A 13466-nucleotide genomic window follows, 5' to 3' on the forward strand; every position below is an offset into this window, starting at 1 on the left:
GTTTTTCAGTAAGTTTTAAATGTGATAAAAATTGCTCAATTAATTAATAAATGACTTTCCGTGATTTTTCTAGGCTTATTTACTTGTCCAAAAATTATGAAATTTGTTTTGCCACTTAGTTATCATGTAATGAACATTTACTAAAATTTTGAGCTCAATTAGAATAAGTTGATTTATTTCATAATTTTGAATTAAATAATTAATTCATAAAAGCAAATAGTAACTTTAATGATTTAGGTTTTGTTTGAAATTTTGGATTGAGTGATGACCTTGGGTCATTTGTTGATAATGATCCTTGGCAGTTGATGTACGTGTTACGAAAAAGATTTAGTTTGTTTGACTTGCAACTGTACCGCGAAGGAAGGTTGTATTCAAATTCGTAATTTTTGTATCCATCATCGAGCATCATGTTTCGTATTCCGCATCATGTTAAACATGGTATTGTTATTACGTGTAGTGAACGAAGGTGAACACGTGGTAGTTAATCAAGCTGTTGAGGAGGTTAATCCTTCTGTTGAGGTCGGATCGAATACTTGTGTAACGTCGCAGGAATCGGACTTTTCCGTCAACGAAGGCAAGCCCCGGATGCATACAACCCTACCTTGTGTTTTACAAATTAATTTTGCTTTTGCTTTCCGTTACTGCATTAAGTGATTAGGAGTTAAGTAAGAGCCAAATTGGTGCATTACCATCCTTGTTATTCCATATTTACCATATTACCAGTTTTTAAACTCGTATATGCCCAGTTTTGCTTAGCTATGCGTAGAATGATGAAAGTCGGGTGATTACCTGCCACCTGCAAGTTTTAAATGGAACATCGGTTAATTATGTTAGCATGTGATATAGGAATGTGGAGTATTAAATCTAGACCGGGCGGACTCAGTGTGTGTGAGCCACAAGACATGGAGGTCTTGTGAGCGGGTTCTTTCCGCCTGTGTCAATTAAGACACGTCCGTTGTTGAATTGCATGAGGTGAGAATTTGTAGTACTAACCACATACTCCGGTAAGCCTGAACTTGGCAATTCTATTACGAGAATGGCTACTCGCGCACTGGGAGTGGAGAGATGGCGGGAATAGCGTGTACCCTCGTGGCTGGAATGTGGCCGGATTTGAGGTGTGCTATATTCTCGGGTGGCGCGGACCCGTTCTTGCTTTAGAGGATCCAAGGGTAGGTTGATATATGTGAGTCGGGGACTTGCATATGTCGTGTGGTCTGGAATCCCCAGCTGGGTTTAATCAGTTCAAATCGTCGTTGCTCCTCGGTTATGGAGACTCAACTCACTGTTCATCATCGTAGTATTAATAACTAGAACTTGAGAATGGTTGATGAAGGTGTTGGATATGAAGTTTCATGATCGCATTACGGATCGTGTCATCTTTGTATATGATTTTATGAAGTTTAAATTGTTGAAATAAAGAACTTTGTTAAAAGAGCTTTTACGCGAAATAACTTCGATTATTGCTAAAACCATACCTTGAATCCCTGAACCTGCATTCCTGAGTTCTATCAGTTTTATTTCGATTAAGTCTTGTTGAGTACTTTTGTACTCAGGGTTCGTTGACCCTTGTTGCAGGTGAGCCTCATGAGCAGATCTGTTTTGGATCGTGCTGCATGACAGTTGTACCTTGTGATGACAATGAGAAGTAAATGTGTGGCCCTTGGGTAGGGCAATCTCCTTGTGTGTTTTGTATTATATTATAATGCCACTCCACTATTTCGTTTTGTAATAAACATCGAACCTAGTTGCGAGGTTTGAAACTACTGTTTTGTAAATTATGTTATTGTAAGACTTCTGCTGTTTTTACTCTGATGTTTATATTTGAATAAATGTTGTAATACTGCAATGACTCTGTAACGTGATCCTGCTCGGAAATCGTGGATGATTCGGGGTTCCCCGAGGACACCCGACAGTCTTTTTAAGTTATTGGAAACATATGCATAAATGTCAAAAGGTCGTCGGACAGTGACAGTTGCATGTGGGCCCTATAACTTAGGAGGTTCTGCCGCAGCTACATGGTGCGACTCCACTTCGCCGCCTCCAACAACGTGGCCGAGTATGAGGCCCTCATCAATGGCCTGCAAGTCACCATCGAACTTGGGGCACGGCATCTCGACGTCTGAGCTGACTCGCAGCTCGTCGTGGATCAAGTGATGAAGGAGTCAAATTGTCTCGACCCCAAAATGGAGGCTTATTGCAAATTGGTACGTCGCCTAGAAGACAAGTTCGACGGCCTCAAACTAAACCACGTCACACGAAAATACAACGAGGCTGCCGACGAGCTGGCGAAGATGGCCTCGGCATGGGCCTCGGTCCCCCTGAACGTCTTCGCCAGAGACCTCCACAAACCTTCCATTGACTACACCTCGACGACAGAGGTGGGCCCACCTATGGGACCCACGGCAAAGCTCGACGCCCCCTCTGCTGCCGAGACCCCTCGACCGAGCCCGAGGTCATGGAAGTCAACCCCGAGCCTCCGTAGACTGATCAAGACGCGGATTGGCGAATCCCGTTCCTCGATTGGCTTGATCGGGGGGAGCTTCCTGGCGACAGGACCGAAGCACAATGGCTTGCGCACCGAGCCAAGACCTACGTCCTCTACAATGACGAATTGTACAGGCAAAGTCCCTCGGGTGTCCTCCAACGATGTATCACTACTGAGGCGGACCGAGTCCTGCTTTGGGACTTGCACGCAGGCGCCTGCGGGCACCATGCGGCGCCTCGGACGCTCATGGGGAACGCTTTCTGCCAAAGGTTCTACTAGCCGATGGTGGTCGCCGACGCCACCAAGCTAGTGCGCTCCTACAAAGGATGTCAGTACTATGCTTGGCAAACACATCTCTTGGCCCTGGCCCTCCAAACCATCCCCATCACATGGTCGTTTGCCGTATGGGGGCTCAACATGGTCGGGCCTCTGCAAAAGGCCCCCGGGGGCTACACCCATCTACTGGTATCAATCGACAAGTTCTCCAATGGATCGAGGCTCGTCCGATCAATCGAATCAAATCCGAGCAAGCAGTGTTGTTCTTCACTAACATTATCCACAAATTTGGGGTCCCCAACACCATCATCACCGACAACGGGACACAGTTCACCAGCAAAAAGTTCCTGATGTTTTGCGACAACCACCACATCCATGTGCCCTGGTCGGCCGTAGGACACCCAAGGACCAACGGCCAAGTAGAGCGTGCCAACGGCATGATCCTACAAGGCCTCAAGCCAAGGATTCACAACCAGTTGAAAAAGTTTGGCAAGAAATGGCTCGCCGAACTCCCATCGGTCATCTGGAGCCTGAGAAACACCCCAAGCCGAGCCACGGGGTTCACGCCTTTCTTCCTGGTCTATGGGGCCGAGGCCATCCTCCCCACTTACTTGGAATATAGTTCCCCGAGGATACAAGCCTATAACGAACAAAGTAACCGCACCACCCGAGAAGGACGCCCTTGATCAACTGGAGGAAGCCCGAGACGTCACGCTACTACACTCGGCCAAATACCAGCAGAGCCTATGGTGCTATCAGGCCCGACATGTCCGAGGCCGAGACTTGAAGGTAGGCGACCTGGTGTTGAGGCTAGCACAGAGCAATAAGGGCCGCCACAAGCTGACCCCGCCATGGGAAGGACCGTACATCATCGCCCAAGTACTGAAGCCTGGGACCTACAAGCTGGTCAACGAGAAGGGCGAAGTCTTCACCAACGCTTGGAACATAGAATAACTACGTCGCTTTTATCCCTAAATTTCCAAGTATTGTATATGTCATTTCTCGAAATACAATTAAAAAGCATTCTTTAGTTGGTCTAATTTTTTGAGAAACCCCCCCGAGCCCATCGTAGGTCTCGGCAATACAGTAACATGGCAAGGGAGACTCGGCTCTGCCTCGGCAGAACCAAGCCTCCCTTGGGGGCTAGATGGGGGACTCCCCCTAGGTCCCACGCACCATTCTTCAGTTGTTTTTCACAAAAATTCCTACACCAAGACTCTAGCAGGTTCTGACGAATCAGTTGTAAAAACCCCTCGGACCAAGGTCTGTTTCCTAAGCAAGAGGCCGGTAGAGCCGCGAGACGGCCTACGCCTCCGGGCTATGGCACTCCCTCACTACCTCTCGCCCAAGGGACGGCTTAGGCCCCAAGGGGGTGTTTTGGAAACGAAATCTGATCAGGAGCAACAGAGGGTAGAGGCTTGGAAACATAAGAAAAACAACTAAGAAACACAAATACTTCAGAAATAAAGGCCTCAACGGCCACAAGCGTTACGATACAAAAATAACTCCTAGCCTCGACGGCCACAAGCATTACAATACAAAAATAACTCCTACTCTATTTTTACATAGCCCCTAGGGCCCAGATCAAGGCTCAGGGCCTTCAACATCGACAGATGGTAGGGGAGGAACCACCTCCTCTTCGAAGAGCGTCGCCAGTGCCGTGCCAGGGCCTTCCGCTGCCTCCATCAGCTTCGTGACCGCCGCATCAGCCTCCTCGTCATCATCAGGCAGGACATACCCATCACTGATGGCCAGGAGGTCGACGACAACGTAGTGAGAAGAGATGACGGCCAGCGCGCGCTTGACACCCGTGTGTAGCGCTCCTCGGAGCCGCTCGCGCATCTAGTTGCTCAACGCGATCAAATGGCTCCCCAGGGAGCTGCCTGACTGAACCCCTTCAACCTCTAGGGCCTCGTAGGTGGAAAGGGCAGCATGCTTCAGTGCCTTGTGCTCCCCGATCTCGGTCTCGAGCACCGTCTACACAGCACTGGAAGCCTCGATGGCCCGAGTAACCTCCGCCTCTGACTCTACACCGCGGAAAATGGAATGAGGTCGAGTGAGGGAAAAAACAACCTAAGTTAGGGGCGGAAGCCCACGGAACTCACCCTTGGCCTTCTGCTCCCAGCGTCGGGTCTCGACCTGACAGGCCTCGGCTTTCTCCTTCCAGCACAGGGCCTTACCCCGGGAAGCCTCGGCCTCCTCCTTCAAGCGTTGGGCCTCGACCCGAGAAGCCTCGGCCACCCTGGAAGCTTCACTCCCCAGCTCTGCGTCACACAAGGGAGTTAGGGAGCGAACATAAGGAAAAGAAAACAAAATGAGGGGACTAAAACTCACCCTCAACCGTCCCCCTCCAAACTACAGCCTCGGTTCGTGAGGCCTCAGCTGCAGCAAGGGCCTCATCCAAGGCACCTTTCATTAGCTGGTGTGACCCTTGTTCTGCCCCTAGCTGCCCCGCGAGAGCCATGGCCGAGGCCGTAGCTTCAACGGCTCGGCCCCTGAAGGCATCCCGATCGCTGACTGCGCGGGTGAGCTCCTCCTCCAACTCCTTCACCCACGCCGCCAGAGGGGTGAGCTGCGTCTGGGCTGTGGCCGCCTCGACCTTCGCGTCGGCATAATGAAGGCGGAGGTCCTCTACCTCCGCGCTCTACGCCGATAGGAGCTCATTGGCACCGGCAAGAAGGCCCTTCTGCTGCTGAAGCTGGTCCTAGATGCCCCTCTCCCACCGGAGAAAGACCGACTTCCTAAGGAACCGGGTCTCGAGCTCCTGGGGAAGCAGAACAGGGGTCATTGATTGCAACAAAACCAGAAAAAGGACAACGTCACGCGAGAAAGGAAAACGCGAACCTGGGCGACTCTGGGCAGTTCGTCAGCCACCACGGATAGGGCCGTCTGTAGCGACCGCTCCGCCAGCTGGCGGTATTGCTCGAAGGTGCCCCAGCGCCCGCCCTCTGCTGCGTCCTCAAGGGTGAACAGAGGCTCCCCCTTAGGGTCGTCCCGGCTTCGCCACAGTACTCACGGGTGATCCCACCCGCGAGGCTCGGGTCGCGCTCGCATGAGGGCCGAGCTTCCCTCGTCCAAGACTGGCGCCGGCTATTCCACGGCACCGGCATCCTCGGCGTCGACCACCTCCCGCACCCGGGAAGTATCATCGGAGGAGATCGGATAGACCTCTGCCTCCCGAGCGCTCTCTCGCAACAGCGGCGACCCCTGAACCAAGGGCGCCACCGAGGCCTCCGCCACCTTCATCTCCGCCTCCTGGACAGATGGCCTCGCCGCCATTACAATGGCCTTGGTGGCCTCAGGGGCTCCAGCCTCCGCCATCATGGCCTCGGAGGACTCAAAAACACCGACCGTGGCCACTGTGGTCTCGGCGGTCTTAAGCGCCTTGTCCTCCGTTGCCTCAGCCTCGGAGACCCCAGGGGCCTCGGCAACCAAGGGCACGCTAGCCCCATCTGACTCGTGAGCCTCGCCCCCATGGGGCAGAAGCGCTCCCTCCCTCATCTATGTAGGGGTGGCCTCGGCAGCCCCTCCTTGGGCGGTCGGCTCCTTTGGGTCGACCCTCGCCGATGCCGCGCCGTGTTGGATAGCGGCTTGTGCCTCCGCCACCCAGTGGGCGGAGGAGCTAGGGCTTGCCTTGAGCGCCTTAAGGGGTGCCAAGGGGAGCTCATCCGTAGGCCGCTTCCGACTAAGGAAAAATAACCTACAGGGTCAGCGCGAGACCAAAAAAGCGAACAGAAGGCACTATGACCCTACCAAAAATACACTTACCTTGAACGGGGCAGCAACCGCTTCACCACGGCAAACCTCGTTCGCAACGGCGGAGGCGGCGGCAGAGGCGTCGCCTCCGTATCCATCGGCACCGGTCGGTCCTCAATGGACCCCGGCGCCCCTTCGGTCCTCTGTAGGGGCGGTGGCATCGCCTCCACCGCCGCTTGTTCCACCATGGCCACCGAGCCCACCAGGCTGACGGCGCGTTTGCCCAACGCCCACGCCTCGGGCGTGTCGGCCTCAGCCCCAGAGCGGGCAACTGTCGACCCCAGGTCTGCTTCTCCTCCTCCTCCCGGGAGTGCCTAGCTGCTTGCCAACGCCCCGGGCACCACCTCCACTATGTCAAGAAGGTGGTCCAGGGGACCTCGCCCCACCTCGCCCCTGTCATCCTTGTCCGAGGCCTCCATCGACAGCGACGTCGACGGGGATTCCTCCAGCGGGAGACCATCCTTTCTTTGTTGATGGCGGCGCTTATCCAGCTCCTCGCGCGCGAGGATTTGCTTCGTGCGCTTCGCCGCCTTGGCGTCTTTCCACTTTTTCTACGCGTCGGCGTGCGTGTGGTTGATCGCCCGCCGCCTCGCATCCTTGGGAACGGGTGGCGGAGAGGAGCGCACGTACCTCATCCCCTGTAGGAACGACAGACACGCATAAGGAAACAAGGGGTAAGGGGAGATTGAGGAGGCTCGGAGGCTACAGCGGCACATGACTTACCAGCAAGAGGAACCCCCGCGACGGCCGCATCATGATAGGGGTCAAGTTGCCGCCCCTCAGCTTCGCCTCTACCGTCTCTCCCACCCGACGAAGAATTTCCTCGTCGAAAAGGGCGGAGGAGGACATCTAGGTGCCCTCAATGGGCTCACCCGGCTTCATCTCGAATAGCCACCGCCACCGAGCCATCAGCGGAAGCACCCTCCGGCGGTGGAAGGCGGCCACAACCACAGCCACGGTGAGACCGTGGCCCCGCAGCCTCGCCAGCCCCTCCAGAAGCGGCTTCAGCTTGGGCTGGTCGTCCTTCGGGACGCCGTACTTCCATCTCTCCGGGCAACTCCCCACAATCCGCCCAGTGTAGGGGGGAAGTCCTCCATCGTCATTGCGAAGGTAGAACCAACTCGTGTACCACCAGTGATTGGAGGACGCGAGTTGGGCCGGGATGTAGAGGTGCAGGCGGTCCTAGCGCACTTGGAGAGTGCAGCCGCTGGCCCTCGTCGCCTTCCTCTTACCCGATGTGCCCATCGGCTTGGTAGTGTGCCCCGCCCGGAATAGGTGGAGCCACAACTCCCAATGGGAAGCAATCCCCAAATACCCCTCGCAGACGGCAACAAAGATAGCCGCCTAAGCGATGGAGTTGGGATTGAAGTTGTGGAGCTCCACGCCATAGTAGTGCGGGAACACCCGCATGAACCGATCTGCCGGGACGTCGAGGCCACGCTCGTGAATGGAGACGAAGCTCACGACATAGCCGTCGCGAGGCCTCGGCTCTGGCTCACCATACGGAGCAATCCACTCTGGCCTGGTGGGGTCTGTCACCAGGCGAAGGAGTCCATCGTCGACAAGCGACTAAAGCATCTCCTCGGTGACGTCCGATGGATCCCAGGGGTCCGCCTCGACAACGACGATGTCGCCGGCCATGGGTGTGATGGAGGAATCAGGTGCGGCGGTGAGTTTTTCTCTCTCTCCCACGCTCTCGCTTTTTTCTCGCTTTCTCCCTAGGCTCGCTCTTCTCTCCTCTTCTTCCCGGCACCTGCTGCTCTAGCGATGGCTCGACGGAGGCAGTGCTAATATAGGCAAGGTAAGACAAGGAGGGGCGAGACTCTTTGGGTATTTATGCAGGGAGGGAGGTGAAACGAATGGGCGACGAAATCGGGGAAGTTCCCCCCCCCGATTCGGCGCAGTTAACCACGAGCCAATTTCACCGGCCCACGCGCCCACGTCTCCTTCATTAAATGCGGGAGCAGTTATGTCCCATCCACCACGTCATGCTCGGCCACTACGGCAGTAGGCGTCATTTCGCCTCTCTAGGAAACCACCTCAAAAGGCGCGCCACCCGTTGCCGAGCCAATAGGGGAGATATTCCCCACGGCCTATTCCTTTCATATGAAGGAACCAGGCTCTGAGCCTATTACGGTCTAGGGGTTCGAAGGCTGGGCCCCAAAAGGTTTCGACAGCCGCCCTAGGATAACAGAGTCAGGGACGACCGCGGGCGAGCCTATACGGGGCCGAGACCCAAGCAAGCGAAACGCTTGGGACGCCTAAAGTCATGTCCGAGACCGGCAGGAAGGTCTCCGAATGGAATCCCACCGTAGGGAGGCACCGAGCCACCGAGGCCTAGCGAACGGCCTCGGCACCCACTAGAGAAATCCTCTAGTACTCTTGAAGTGTGTCTCTAGACTGCTAGCTGTCCCCTAGCGAACGGGATTCGGGCCTCCACTCGGACTACCCGATAACAGCTCACCGGAAGTGCCACCGCTCGTGCCCACCAAGGGTAGCGAGGCACATTCCACCCCTCCTTCCGAGCAAAAAGGAAGCGTGAGGGTCGTACAAAAAGTCAGGGGAACCCCCGACGGCCTTCTCGCTCTATGCAGAGGCTAAGGCGCTCTTCCTGTAACCTTGCCGAGACTCAGCGACCCCGGCTCGCACTCAAAGGGGCTCGGCAAAACAAACCCTCCTTCCGAGCAAAAAGGAAGCGTGAGGGTCGTACAAAAAGACAGGGGAGCTCCTGATGGCCCTCTCACCCTGTGCAGAGGCTAGAGGGCTCTTCCTGCAGATACACCGAGACCCTACGACCCGGGCTCGCGCCCAAAAGGGCCTCGGCAAACAAACCCTCACGCGCGAGGGGCGTATAAAAAGCCAGGGGAACTCCCGACGGCCCTCTCACGCAGAGGCTAGGGGCTCTTCCTGCAACCTTGCCGAGACCAGAATGGGCTCGGCAAACAAACCCTCCGTCCGAACGAAAATGATATGTGAGGGTCGGATGAAAAAGCCAGGGGACCCCTGACCGCCCTCCTGCTCCTGGTGGAGGCTCGGGGGCTCCTGCACCCAAGACAAAGACAAACGGTCTAAGTCTGCGCTAGAGGTTTCGTTACAAACACGATAAAGGGCACTGAGCCCGTTATAGTCCAGGGGTTCGAAGGCTGGGCCTCTAAGAGGTTTCGATAGCCGCCCCAGGGCAACAGAGTTAGGGACGACTTTGGGGCAAGCCTACGAATGGCCGAGGCCCGAGCGAACAGTCGCTCGGGGCGTCCTAAATCGTATCCGAGACCGGCAGGGAAGTCTCCGAATGAGATCCCACCGTAGGGAGGCACCGAGACACCGAGGCCTAGCGAACGGCCTCGGCACCCACTAGAGAAACCCTCTGGTACTCTTGGAGTGCGTCTCTGGACCACTAGCCGTCCCCTAGCGAACAGGGTACGGGCCTTCACTCGGACTCACCCGATGACAGCTCACCGGAAGTGTCCACGCTCGTGCCCATTGAGGGTAGCCTGGCACATTCCACCCCTCCTTCTGAGCAAAAAGAAAGCGTGAGGGTCGTACCCAAAGTCAGGGGACCCCTAACGAACCTCTCGCTCCGTGCGGAGGCTAGAGGGCTTTTCCTACAGCCTCGTCGAGACCCCCACAATCCGAACTTGCGCTTATGGGCTCGGCAAATGCGATAAAAACTACTCGCTCAAACGCGAAAATGAAAAAAGCCCCTGGAGGAGTAACTCCACTCCTCTAGGGCCTCGGGGGCTACACTCGGCGGGTGCGCTCGTGCGCACCCACCGGAACCTCAAGAAACAAAACCCAATTCCTACGGAGCGGGTATAAACCAAGCCTCGGCAAACCCTCAGGGAGAGTGCACGCACTCCCCCGGAGGCTCGGGGGCTACTGTCGGGTACCTTAGAACGGGGTACCCCGAGCGAACATCAAAGGGTCGCTAAAGTCCCATCAAAAAATAAAGCTAGAAGGTAAGCCGTGGGCCCCTCACCCGCCACGTCCGAGCCCACCAGGCCCTTCGCCTCGCCTCGAGCCTCACGCAGGAGGTCTCGGCGTCCTGACGCAATCTCCGCCTCGCGTGAGGCTCTCCACGGGAGGCCTCGGCAGGGAACACGATCTCCGCCTCGCGCGAGGCTCTCCACGGAAGGCCTCGGCAGGGGGTGCATTCTCCGTATCGCGCGAGGCCTTTCGCGGAAGGCCTCGGCAAGGAGTCTGATCTCCATCTCACGCGAGGCCTCATTCTTCGTGTCGCTCGAGGCCGGTTCGTCCGCAGCCCGTCGCCCCCCGCCTCGACCGACCCTCCCGACAGCGCGTTATGTCTCATTAATACTTCAATCACTCCCGTAATCTCAGTCGGACAATGGCTCGATGCCACAGAATGGCCGATGGGACCCGAGGTCGCATCAGCGCTATACCGGCTGGGATAGGGCACAGCGGGGATTACCAGCCACTGTGTTCTGACGCTGTGCCCACGATCAGCGCCCACACTACACTGTGTCCCGCGATCCCCGCCTCGAAAACAACATTGCACGGACAACTTGGCCCGGGTCATCACCGCCTCCAAGCCGGCGCACCAGATCAGCCGCCCACTCGGGGCCTCGACACTGTGCACCAAGGTCTCGGCTATCTCGGGGTGTGTGCCCGCCGAGACCCTCCACTGCGGTGCAGCCTCGGCACCGACCAAGCCTCGGCCTCGCGCACAGTCCGTCCATAGCGGCTTGCACGTTCACCGCCGCACCCACTCCGAGGCAGCCCAGGGGCTCCCATGACGCACAGGGTCGGACGTGACCAGCACGTCGCCCCAGTGCTCCAAGGACGGACCACTCCGACGACCACGCCGCCACAGGAACAGGCTACAGGGCTTGGACACACCGCCCCTGTTGGCACGACGCCGTATAGTCAGCACATGTACTGTCCTTGTCCTCCCTTCAATTATAAAAGGAGAGGACTTGGGCCACTTAGACGAGGACTGGAAGAGAAGAACACTTTGCAACACACACACGCACACATCCCAGCCGTCTGAGAGCAACGTCTCAAGCGGCCCACACGACACCTTGCCGAGACCTGGGACTAACTCCCTCTCTCCCCTAGCTTGTAACCCTCTACTACAAGCACTTCGGTGCAATGAATACAAGATCGATCTCTCAGACTGGACGTAGGGCATCGATTGTCTGAACCAGTATAAACCTTGTGTCTCTTTGCATCATCATCCGGAATTAGGGGCACGCAGTTCAAATTTACTGGTTGGTTGAGGACCCCGGGTCGAAACACCGACACATGGTGGGTGGCCTAAGCGGTCAATTGAACGGGAATTCCGTGCCATGCCCATACACGTAGCCAGAGTCCCATGGATGGAGTAAGATAACAGCTATGAGCAGCGCCACGTTATCATCCGTGTAGTAACCGTGTTCGATCCATCGATTAACTAAGCGCGTCAACGTCGCCAAATCTCAGCTCCGAAGTTTACACAATACTATTTCCTCTTGAATCTTGGGGCCTCGGCCCACCTGCGCGTTGAGAATTCGTCGCATCGAAGCCGCTTTCTCAGAGTGCGACGGGTTGGAATTACTTATGCAAACAAAGATCTCATACGGTCATGGAGCCATCAACAAGTTCATCATCCTCATCCAACGCGTTAATCTCTCATAGTAGACACGTAGGCCTCGTTTAGATTGCGAAAAAATTTCAAACCGATGAATAGTAGCATTTTCGTCTTATTTGATAAATATTGTCCAATTATGGACCAACTAGGCTCAAAAGATTCATCTCGTGATTTCGAACTAAACTGTGCAATTAGTTATTTTTTTTACCTACATTTAATACTCCATACAAGCGACTAAAAATTGATATGATGGAAAGAAAGTAAAAAAATTTAGAATTTGGCCGTAGTACATATGTAATCTTGCGACCTGTCTGATGTATAGAATCGGAAAGGAACGATTCTTCAAGGGGAAAAAAGGTCTGAAAGGGATAACTGATGTGATGTGCCTAGCTAGCTGCTCTACTCGTAGGCCGTAGCTCTCTCGTCTTGCAAAAAATGTCAAGTTATTTGTACATATTTTTGTTTGGAATCAGATCCAGGTCGATCACATGGGTGTCATTGTTAATCCACATGCGCCTTTTTTTTCTCAAAAAAAGAGAGCCTAGTATAGTGATAAAAGTGCCTGTACTTCCTGTTGTTTCGTTAACAATAGCACCGTCGCACCACCGTCCTGAAATGACAACCTCGGCCGATCATGGTTGCATGCATCACTGCATCAGTACCAGTTTGGGCAAACGTTAAGCAGATGAGGTTGTTCAGCTACCTTCCGGATCCGGGGTGGCGAAGAAGGAAACTCTGGTCCAGTGAACTGTCGTTTTGCAAGGACTGCTGGATTATTTCTAGCGATGATTGGTCACCGGAGGAGCTTTATCGCCAAGCGCCCAAGAGTAGCAGTTACATGGTCGGTCAGTAAAACGATGGATCACCACACGCGTGAGGCGAGGCGAGACGATTCTTCTCGTTCACTGGATTGAGCGTAACAGCTTTCCACGCGGTTTGCGTGGCCACACGGGCTCACAAGCAAGAAGCAAGCGTGCCGCGTGTGACGGGTTGCCGTCGTTTTCCCGGCTACTCACGCAGGCGACAAAAGGGGCGCGCCTGCAGTTGCAGCTCAACAAACCGAGGCGTGGTCGGGCCCCACCGCCGGCTCACATGGCAGCGCGGACCCCCGATCCAGCCCGGTGCCGTGCCCGTATGATCGGGATCTGAACAAATAAATAGTCGATGCCTCTCTTCTCCTGCAGAGTCTGTTTGTTCCAAATAAGTCATCTATTTATAAGTTAAAAAGTAAAATAAATGACTTATTTTACTAAATACCACCAACTTATAAGTCACCTCTGCTTATAAGTTTTAAGTTGGTTCACCCTGCTTAAAACTTATAAGTCACCCTTTTTCATATGGGGCCCATACCTTTAATAAGCT

This window comes from Miscanthus floridulus, chromosome 6 (genome assembly GCF_019320115.1).
Source record: "Miscanthus floridulus cultivar M001 chromosome 6, ASM1932011v1, whole genome shotgun sequence".
Classification (NCBI taxonomy): Eukaryota; Viridiplantae; Streptophyta; class Magnoliopsida; order Poales; family Poaceae; genus Miscanthus; species Miscanthus floridulus.